Source organism: Papio anubis, chromosome 3, assembly GCF_008728515.1.
Source record: "Papio anubis isolate 15944 chromosome 3, Panubis1.0, whole genome shotgun sequence".
NCBI lineage: Eukaryota > Metazoa > Chordata > Mammalia > Primates > Cercopithecidae > Papio > Papio anubis.
Genome location: NC_044978.1, coordinates 60,680,022 through 60,691,352, shown reverse-complemented (window position 1 = coordinate 60,691,352; position 11,331 = coordinate 60,680,022). Strand labels below are relative to the sequence as shown.

The 11,331-nt window shown below is 40.3% G+C and overlaps 1 non-coding gene across 1 annotated transcript; it reads left to right on the top strand.

Moving 5' to 3' along the window:
- Positions 1-2,901: 2,901 nt before the first annotated feature.
- On the top strand, positions 2,902-3,005 carry LOC116274356. The gene has a single exon (XR_004182982.1). It is a non-coding gene; the product is annotated as a small nucleolar RNA U13 (small nucleolar RNA).
- Positions 3,006-11,331: the final 8,326 nt, after the last annotated feature.

The following is an 11,331-nucleotide window of genomic DNA, read 5'->3' as shown; positions in this document are numbered from 1 at the left end:
AGGCAGAAGAATCACTTGAATCTTGCGGGGTGGAAGTTGCAGTGAGCCAAGATTGCACCACTGCACTCCAGCCTGGGAGACAGAGCAAGACTCCGTCTCAAAAAACAAACAAAAAAAGAATGGACAAAGGACAGGTCTAGTTTTGTTTAAACAGGCCCCAGGAATAAAGACCTGTTTTTAACTGAAGGCTGCTTTTGAATTAAGTTCAGTTCTGAGAATTGAATTCATTCAGGTTAACTCTAGAGACCTCAAGGTTACTAGATTCCTAAAAGCTACTCATCTCCAGGAGACCCAAATCAGGGTAAGCCTGGAAGTTGACAAAGCAACAAAAGTGGATCCTGACTCTAGAAATCCAAAGCAGCAATTCGATCTCTAGGCAACTTCAGTTTCCTCCAGGACTTACATGGAAGCAAGCCAAGTAGTTATTACATCTCTAATTCAGTGTTTGAGTGAAATATGAGAGTGTTGCATTGGGTTAAAGGGCATAGGAAATCCTTTTCGTCACATCACAATGGCTCTTCATTTTATATCCTTTGAATAAGGAAGATTCCAGAAGTTTCCCTCTCAACACAAATCACGATGGCTTCCACGATGGGCAGTGATGCTTGAGAAATGTCATGTTGCTTAACACTCAGACTCTTTGAACTGTGCATCAATGTATTTGTGTAAAATCCGACTATAAGGGCCCTTCATGAAAAGATGTCTACAAACATTTTCATTTTCTTGTAAATAATTACTGTAAGGGGAAAAAAAGCAATTAGAAGGAAGGACTTCAGCATCCTAAGTTCTTGTGCCCCATCCAAATCTGCTTTCTAAAGTCTCTATGGGAAAACCAGAAATATCATTTTAATGGCCTGGGTGGGTTCTTGCATTGTAAGTATACAGAGCAGTATGTTGAGAAAGCTTAGTGCTCTGAATCACCCAATGTACTTTATACGTTTATTTAGAGAAGAATAGTTTAGTTTTAATTATTTATGATAATAGCTCTCAGTGCACTAGTAAATGTCCTTTGGTGCATATTTTGTAAAAGTAATGAAGTCTTTGTAACGTGAGCTTTCTCTTCAGCTATAAGCTCCTTCTTTTTGCTGAAGAACCAGGGCAGCAGAGTGTGTTCGTGTATAAGTGTGTGTATAAATTACCAGGCTTGACGTTTAGCAAAATGCTATTGAACTTAATTGAGGATTTCTAAGAATTATTCCTGGATGTACTCACTGTCCCATCTCCCAGTCATCCTCTCTCACAGCCATAGCCTTAGCAATTTGGCCGGCGAAGACATCACCATGAGGGAGATGAGCAGCCTGTCCGAATATTTGTTTTTGTTGTTTTCTTTCAGTGTTTTTCTTATTGTGCTTCCTCTGTTGCAATAATCTGTGATACTGTAATAAAACACATAGCTAGAAAGAATATAAATCTATTGTATTTCCCTCTGGCCTAAGTTAAATATACTGTAGCTTACAGGTAAGTCTTATTATGTCAAGGAATCTTCTCACCTTTTCTTTTCTTTTTTTTTTTTTTTGAGATGGAGTCTTGCTCTGTCACCCAGGCTGGCGTGCAGTGGTGCGATCTCGGCTCCCTGCAACCTCCGCCTCCTGGGTTCAAGCGATTCTCCTACCTCAGCCTCCTGAATAGCTGGAATTACAGGCACGCGCCACCATGCCTGGCTAATTTTCGTATTTTTAGTAGAAACCGGGTTTTACCATGTTGGCCAGGATGGTCTCGATCTCTTGATCCCATGATCCGCCCGCCTCGGCCTCCCAAAGTGCTGGGATCACCAGCATGAAACACCGCGCCCAGCGTAATTGCCTTATTTTCAAATGAGATCCTAAACTAATCATAGTCATTCAGACAGAACAATAGTTCTGGCAATGTCAAAATTATCCTCCTGCAGATTAGACATGGCTTCTGTGTGAGTGAAACATACTGACCAATTTTGCTTCTTGTCTCCAGAAAAGCAAAATTAAGAGCCTTTCAGACATTAGATTTGAAGTAAATGGGCCACCCATGAGTTAAAACCAATGGAAGAAATCAGATAATCTGGAAGGAGATCTGGGGGCTGATTCTTGTGGGACAAATGCAGTGCCTGGTTCCTGAAGCAACAATGCCAGAAGGGACATGTGGGGAACATGTCAGACTGACGGCACCCTGCTCCATGTGGATGGGAACATAGGCAGCAACTTCTAAAATGCGTGGCAATGCCACCTGCCCATCAAGGTTAGAATGTCAGTTCACGGAAGCAACAGAAAAGACAAGATTGATAATGAAAATTGTTTTAACACTTCTTTTCTTTTCTTTTTCTCTTTTTCTTTCTCTCTCTTTCTTTCTTTCTTTCTTTCTTTTTTTTTTTTTTTTTTTTTTTTTTTTTTTTTTTTTTTGAGACGGAGTCTCACTCTGTCACCCAGGCTGGAGGGCAGCAGCACAATCTCGGCTTACTGCAACCTCTGCCTCCCGGGTTCAAGCTAATTCTCCTGCCTCAGCCTCCTGAGTAGCTGGGACTACAGGCACATCCGACCATGCCCAGCTAATTTTTGTATTTTTAGTAGAGACAGAATTTCACCACGTTGGCCAGGCTGGTCTCAAACTCCTAACCTCAGGTGATTCTCCTGCCTCCGCCTCCCAAAGTGCTGGGATTATAGGTGTGAGCCATTGCACCCAGCTTTAGCATTTCTATCTACAAAGTTTTCTTGCTAAATGGAAGAGGACTATTGCAGTCATCTATTGCCATGTTAACAGATATCCCAAAACTTAATGGCTTAAATCATACCATTTTATTTATTCACTTACAATTCATGGTAAAATCCATTAGTTCATCATGAGATCCCTTCACCAAGAAAAAAATACAACTGTATTGATCACCTTTGGAGGATCCTAGGGAAACAACTGGCTAACTTAAAATCTGTTTAGATCCTTTTGTAGTTCATAGGTGTGATAATTGGGTGTTCACATGCACGTGTGAGATGTGCCACACTCCAGCCTTGTTACAACATCAGCATGTTACCTATCTGACATGAAAACAACAAAACAAAATAAAATTGGGTTAATGGAGAGACAGAATTAAGAATTTATTTTGTCCTTACATGTAATCTACCTGTCAGCACTGATGAAGAAACATTTGTCTACAAAAGTATTTCAGATAATAAAGAAGCAATTTTTAAAATCACCATTTATAACCCCTAATTAACTACGGACGCTAGGCAATGATTATCAATGTCTGATAATGTCATAAGAAGAGACTTTTGAACATTATCATGTGCCTCCTGATAGATGTGTGCAATATCACCCATGAAGTTGTGTTGCCAACAACAACAAAGTGTTGAATCTGATCAAGCCTTTAGTTCTTTTTTTTTTTTTTTTTGAGACGGAGTCTCGCGCTGTCGCCCAGGCTGGAGTGCAGTGGCCGGATCTCAGCTCACTCCAAGCTCCGCCTCCCGGGTTCACGCCATTCTCCGGCCTCAGCCTCCCGAGTAGCTGGGACTACAGGCGCTGCCACCTCGCCCGGCTATTTTTTGTATTTCTTAGTAGAGACGGGGTTTCACCGTGTTAGCCAGGATGGTCTCGATCTCCTGACCTCGTGATCCGCCCATCTCGGCCTCCCAAAGTGCTGGGATTACAGGCTTGAGCCACCGCGCCCGGCCAAGCCTTTAGTTCTAACTACCATTTCACAGGAAATAACAAGGAACACTGTAACATATTTTCTTCAAAAAAAAAAAAAAAAAACAGTACAAGGATGGGATCAGCAAAATCTAGACTATGGGAAACTCAGTAGGTCAAAAAACCAAGTTTCTTCAATAAAAAACCTTAAAAATAAAGCAGAGAGAGTGATGGGGTGGATGGTAAATGGGTGCAGATGTGGGGAGAAAGTTAAAATACTTAGCAATCAGTTGCAATGTATGGGCCTTATGTGGATCCAGACAAAAACTGTAAAAGAAGAAGAAAGCCAGGCACAGTGGATCACACCTGTAATCCCAGAACTTTAAAAGGCCAAGTGGATCACTTGAGCTCAGGAGTTCAAGACCAGCCTGGGCAACACGGTAAAACCCTGTCTATACAAAAAGTACAAAAATTGGCCTCGCATGGTGGTGCATACCTGTAGTCCCAGCTACTCAGGAGGCTGAGATGGGAGAATCTCTTCAGCCCAGGAGGTGGAGGCTGTATTGAGCCATGATCATGCCACTGCACTCTAGCCTGGGTAATAGAGCAAGACCCTGTCTCAAGAAAGAAAAAAAAAAAAAAAGAAAAAGAAAAATATAATAAAAAGTTAGTTGGGGAAATGTGAACAATGACCAGATATTTGATGATATTAAGGAATTATTGTTAATTTTTTAGATGTGATGGTAACATTATAATTTTGCTTTATAAAAAGAGTTTTTGTTTGGGTGCAGCGACTCGCATCTATAATTCCAGCACTTTGGGAGGCTGACGCAGGCGGACCGTTTGAGCCCAGGAGTTCAAGGTTATAGTGAGTTTTGATCCCGCCACTGTAAAGGCCCTGTCTCAAAAAATAGTTCTTATCTTTTAGACATAATACTAAAATATATACAGGGAAATGATGTATTATCTAGAATTTTTTCTAAATAATCAAGGGTGAGATTGTAGGTGGGTATATAGGTGAAACAAAAGTGGCTATTTATTGTTAGCTGACATTGGAAAATTGATACTATTATCTCTATTTGAATGTGTTTGGAAAGTTCCACAGTTGTTTTTTTTTTTTTTTTTTTTTAAATCAACAGAAATGACTGAAAGAAATGAAATATCATAGCTTCAAACCAGAACGGGGAGAAAAGGAAAGAGAAGGCAGGGAGAAAAAAAAAGAAAACTTTATTAGTCCTATAGAAGGCAAGAAAGAAGAAAAAAAAAGTTACCCAAATAGTCATCTGCTAGCAAATGAGACCCCTTTTCCCAAATCTTACACAGTCATGTTTCCACTGCCCATATCTGGTCTCTGTAGTGAAAGTGCATTGAGGTAGGACACGAGGTTCTAATCCTGGCCCTCTCTGGGCTAAGTTGTCCCTTGCATGGCTCCTCAGGCTATATTAAGAGCCTGGACATCCTTTGACCATTGGCAGCTTTGTGACAGCTGGCTGGGGATAGAGATTCAGTTTGCTGCCACAGAAGAAAGCAAAGCCAACTAGGTCACATGAGGAAGTAATCTGAGCCCTTAGCTCCAACCTGAGAGCTAAGTTTCATCTTGCCTGCTGCTGTGAGGCTGTCAGGGATAACCTGATGCTACATGACTGAAAGAAAAAGCCAACCTCTAAGACCCCCTTGCCAAGAACGTTGCCTTTTACAAACTCTTGAAGTATGATTTGGGAAGTTTCTAGTAAGAGTGACTGGCAGCTGACTTGAATGAAAGTAAATGTCAGAGAAAGGGGAAATGGGATTGGAGCAGTGAATACCACAAAGATGGCGGCATCTTAGTGACTGTATTTTTAGAGGGGATGGGAATCTTGAAGAGGAAGAAAATCTTTCTTCCCTCTCTCAAACATTGTTATGAATAAATGTTACTTCATTTTTTCTTCCTTCCAGGTGCAACCCTTTCAGCTGCTTTCTAGTTATTTCCCCATATGTTCTCTATTTTTTTCCTTTTTTACCCTTTGATTTCTTTTTTCAAAGCAGAACTCTGCTTATCGCCATCTACTAAGCACTGTATTTCTCCCCATATCTCTCCCTGGATGTGCAGCTTTCTTATTTCATTCCTATCTCCATTCCTGTTCCCCTTGCCTCTTTGTCAAATCTTTTGCTGCCTTTTTTTTTTTTTTTTCTGTTAATCGCTCCTCTGCCTCTGCTTTTCCTCTGAATTTCTATACCTTAGTCACTCTGAAACTCTGTGCCTTGTTCTCTTCTTGCCCTTGTCCCCTCTAGTGCATATAACGTCCATGAAAGGATTATGCAGCCGGAAGCTCTCAGAGTAAGGTCAGAGTGTTCTGATGTGGAAAAGCTTCTATAGTGACTGCACTTTATTGGTGGAGGTTGTTGTCCCTTTGTATCCTCCTAGAGCATTTACTAGGTATAATGTCGGGATCTTTCTTTGTTTTGCTCATAAAAATCTCTCAGGACTCTGAAAGTCGGGTTGCTTTTTCCTTCCTAACTTGTGTCTCAATTTTATTATCACCTTAAGTGGCATCTGGTTGACAATGAGAAGAAAGAATTCAGAGAAAGAAATAGAATGGGGGAAAAAATGACCTGTGTCACCTACCAAAAGCTGGCTTGGGCTTAGCTTAGCTAATGTTTTTCTTGGGAAATTGTGGTACACCAACACAGTAATACATTTTTATAACGATGGAGATCTAGAACTGTTCTAAAAAGGAAACAACAACAACAAAAAAAACTATATGAAAGAAAAATTTTTAAAAATTAGTATACCAAGTGGTAGACCCACGAATTATTTATTTGGATAGCAATACGTAAACTTACTATGTCAGCACCATCCTACATATTTTCTATATATTCACCCATGGTTTTCTCAACAGATTATAGGCCAGGTACTATAGGCCCAATTCTGCAGGTGAGAAAAATGAGGCACAGAGAGGTTAAGTTTTTTGTCCATGGTATTACACAGTTAGTAAGTAGTGGCCTCAGATCTGATCCCAAGCCATCTCACTACAGAGTTCATGGAATTCACTGCTGTAGCATTTTGAATTTTTATAGCAATTTTTACTTGCTTTCATTAGTAAAGCTCTAAATGAAGTTTAGCGCTCCAGTGTTTCAGTAAGAAGATGAGTTTCAGGATTTGGACCACATAAAAATTTTGTATAAAGCTCATCACATTCCAAAGACTTCTACCTGATATCCTTAGGTAACAGGCAGTGGGAAGCCAGAGGGAAGCCAGAGAAAAAGGTGTCCAACAATAAGACAATCTTCAGGCCGGGTGCAATGGCTCACGCCTGTAATCCCAGCACTTTGGGAGTCCGAGGTGGGCGGATCACAAGGTCAGGAGTTCGAGACCAGCCTGACCAACATGGTGAAACCCCGTCTCTACCAATAATACAAAAATTAGCCAGGTGTGGTTGCACATGCCTGTAATCCCAGCTATTCAGGAGGCTGAGGCAGAAGAATTGCTTGAATCCAGGAGGTGGAGGTTGCAGTGAGCCGAGATCGCACCGCTGCACTCCAACATGGGTGACAGAGCGAGACTCTGTCTGAAAGAAAAAAAAAGAGAAGAAGAAAGCCTTCAGTTCCTTTGTTTATTTGTTTGTTTTTGAGATGGAGTCTCAAAACTATCACCCAGGTTGGAGTGTAGTGGCACGATCTTGGCTCACTGCAACCTCCACCTCCTGGGTTCAAGCGATTCTTGTGCCTCTGCCTCCCAAGGAGCTGAGGTTACAGGCACCTGCCACCACACTGGGCTAATTTTTTTTTTTTTTTTTTTTTTTTGTATTTTTTAAGTAAAGACAGGGTTTTGCCATGTTGGCTGGGCTAGTCTTGAACTCCCGACCTCAAATGATCTGCCTGCCTCAGCCTCCGAAAGTGCTGGGATTACAGGTGTGAACCACCGTGCCTTAGCCAAAATCCTTCAGTTCTTAAAGTACTTTTTTTCTTTTTTTTTTTTTGAGGCAGAGTCTCACTCTGTTGCCCAGGCTGGGGTGCAGTGGTACAGTCTTGGCTCACTGCAACCTCTGCCTCCCAGGTTCAAGCGATTCTCCTGCCTCAGCCTCCCGAGTAGCTGGGATTACAGGCACGCACCATCATGCCTGACTAATTTTTGCATTTTTTGTAAAGACAGGATTTCACCATGTTTGCCAGGCTGGTCTCAAACTCCTGAACTTCAAGTGATCCTCCCCCATCGGCCTCCCAAAGTGCTGGGATTACAGGTGTGAGCCACTGTGCCTGGCCCAGTTCTTAAAGTGCTTTAAGTAGTTAGTTTTTCCTAATTATTCACCACTAGACATAATGCTAATATATTCTTATGGCTTAATCTTTGTTTATATCCATGATTCTAAAAAAGTTATAATAAAGATAATTTAAAAATAAGTCATATAATTTTCACCAGTATCAGTCAGAAACATCATAAGATCATTGTTAAATGATAGTTTTCAGAGAAAATTATTTTATGTGAAAAATTCTAAGTAGAACTATTGCATAGACTACAATTCAAAAATTTTAAAAAGAACAAGAAGAGACTCTATTAAGGTTAAATTTTAATGTAATCAGAAATCAGATTGTATATGCTGGAAGTAATACATGATTTTAAAAATCAACATGCATGACCAGGAGTGGTGGCTCTCACCTGTAATCCCAGCAGTTTGGGAGGCCGAGGTGGGCAAATCATAAGGTCAGGAGTTCGAGACTAGCCTGGTCAACATGGTGAAACCCCATCTCTCCTAAAAATACAAAAAATTTGCTGGGCGTGGTGGCATGCAGCTGTAATCCCAGCCACTCGGGAGGCTAAGCAGGAGAATCACTTGAACCCTGGAGACAGAGGTTGCAGTGAGCTGAGATTGCACCACTGCACTCCAACCCAGGCGACAGTGCAAGACTCCATCTCAAAAAAAAGCAAACAAACAAAAAAAACAAATCAACATGCACAACTTATTTTAGAGGAATTTTAATATAGAATGATATAAAAAAATAGAAAGATGTAGCTGTGACATGAACGTGCTATTCATATATTGCAGGCGAATTGTCAAGATGATATGGTAAATTTACATATGCTGGTGGTAGCAAGTATAAAACCCAGATATATAAGTCAAGGTAGGAAATATCTATCATTTGAGAAGGAATTATCTACAAAATGTAAGATTTTGACCAGGAGCCAAGAAAAAGGCTGTTGAGCCTCACTATTAGCTCTTGCTCCTATGAGACTACAGAAAAGCTGTCTCTCTTCTGTTGTTTACAGTGAATTGTCTATAATCTTTTAATAGTTGGCAATGAATTTGCTGGAATAGCTGAGTGATTATCAATCCTTATACTCCACAGATCAATACTCCATCATTAAACTTTGGACATAGCTTTCAGTTGGCTGGGAGGAGGAAGAAGCCGACCAAGTTGCTTTTCCAAGATGCGTCATAGCAGGCAGTGTGGGAGACTAAGCTGAGATTTACCGTATGCCTTAATATCCTTTGGACTCCAAAGTTTTGAAGATTACTGCAGGACATTGAAGGTGACTGAGACCCACACCTTCAGTAACTAGTTTCTGGTCTGCCCTATTTATATCAATGTATCATATCAATGATACGTAGCCTGCAGGTTTTGATAACTGACTTGGAAATTCTGCCATAGTCTCATCCTTTTATTCCCCTTACTAGTATAGGGTTGAATTAGTGGCATTGTGGTACCAAATTCTCTAGATGCATTTGTGCAAGTGTGTACACATGCATACTCATTACTTCTTTCTTTTCTTTTCTTTTCTTTTTTTTTTTTTTGTGTGTCTGTGTGTGTGTGCGTGAGACAAAGTCTTGCTCTGTTGCCCAGGCTGGGGTGCAGTGTTGTGATCTCAGCTCACTGCAACCTCTGCCTCCCAGATTCAAGCGATTCTCCCGAGTAGCTAGGACTACAGGTGCCCACCACCACAACCGGCAAATTTTTTGTATTTTTAGTAGAGATGGGGTTTCACCATTTTGACCAGGCTGGTCTGGAACTCCTGACTTCAACTGCCACATCTAGCCCATACCCATTATTTCTATTTCATATCATACACATTCTGAAAATTTATTTTTCTTTTATGTGCCCATCAACTTTAAAGTGTATTAATCTTTAAATAGATAATTTACATGATTCAAATTTTAAAAAATATAAATGTATACACTAAGAAGTCTTTTTCTCCTCTCTGTTCCCATTCTAACCTATCAGTTCTTATTTCTGCAAACAACCAATGTTGTTAGATTTTCTATATCCTTCCAGACATATTTAAGGTATGTATATATAAGAAAAAATATATAGCTGCATTATTGGTTTGGGTTTTTTTTCCTTTTACTCAAGTGGCAGTCTATTTTACATACTTTTGAGCTTACTTTCATCAGATAAAATTAAATTTTAATGTGTTCAGATGCTTTATCTATCCTGGTTATCTCTCTTGTCCTACTGTCCCATTTCTCACTTCCAATATGCATTTACTCTGCACTTTTGTATGCTAGAAACACATTAGTTCATTTCCTGATTAGTTTAGTCTAGGTTTTTTTGTCTTTTTTTGACGGGGTCTCACTCTGTCACCCAGGCTGGAGTGCAGTGGTGCGATCTCGGTTCACTGCAACCTCCATCTCCCAGGTTCAAGCGATTCTTGTGCCTCAGCTTCCTGAGTAGCTGGTATTACAGGCGTGTACCAACACACCCAGTTAATTTTTGTATTTTTAGTAGAGATGGGGTTTCACCACGTTGGCTAGCCTGGTCTCAAACTCCTGGCCTCAAGTGATCCGCCCGCCTCGGCTTCCCAAAGTGCTGGGATTACAGGTGTGAGTCACTGCACCTGGCCATATGAAACTGATTTTTTTTATTTATTTGCCACCCGCTTAGTGTTCTGAAACTAGTTCTATCTACTTTGGTGACTATTCAATTAAATTTCAGCTTGTTAATATACATGGATTGGCCAGATACTGGTAGAAGAGATATAGGACCATGCCTTTATTGAGTCAGTATGTTATAAAAAGAGATATAAAATAATTATAAATATCTGAATTCTTTAGAATTCTACCTACGAACTTTATACAATCCAAATCGAAATACCAGTTAGATTTTTTTAGGGCATTAAAAATACAGTTAGGCCAGGCATGGTGGCACATGCCTATAATCTCAGCACTTCGGGAGGCTGAAGTTGGAGGACTGCTTGAGCCCAAGAGTTCAAGACCAGCCTGGGCAACATACTGAAACCTCATCTCTAATAATAAACAACAACAAAAAGCATAAATGATAAAAAATAAAAATTTAATTGTATAAAAAATGAAATATATAATACATCATTATTTGTGTAAGTTAATAATACCTGAGCACAAAATCATATATATTTTGTACCTACAACCAAAATAATACACATTAGAATGTGGGGCTTGTGGGGAGGTAAAAAGAATCAAAATAGAGTATTGGGGTAAAGGAAAATAAGTAAGTAGAATAAAAGCAGATACTTGCACAATCCAATGATGGTCATGGACCATGAACTGAGAAATATAATTACGTCATCTTTCTATGCCCAGGCAAGGGGCAGGATTGCGAGGTGGATAGCAGAGACTTTATGTCTTCGGGTGAGCCTAAATTGATGGGACCCTTCCACATAAGATTTGAGACATTAGACCCAGATACCTTAAAAAATATATATATCTCTTGGCCGGGCGTGGTGGCTCACGCCTGTAATCCCAGCTCTCAGGGAGGCAGAGGCGGGAGGATAGCTTGAGCCCAGGAGTTCGA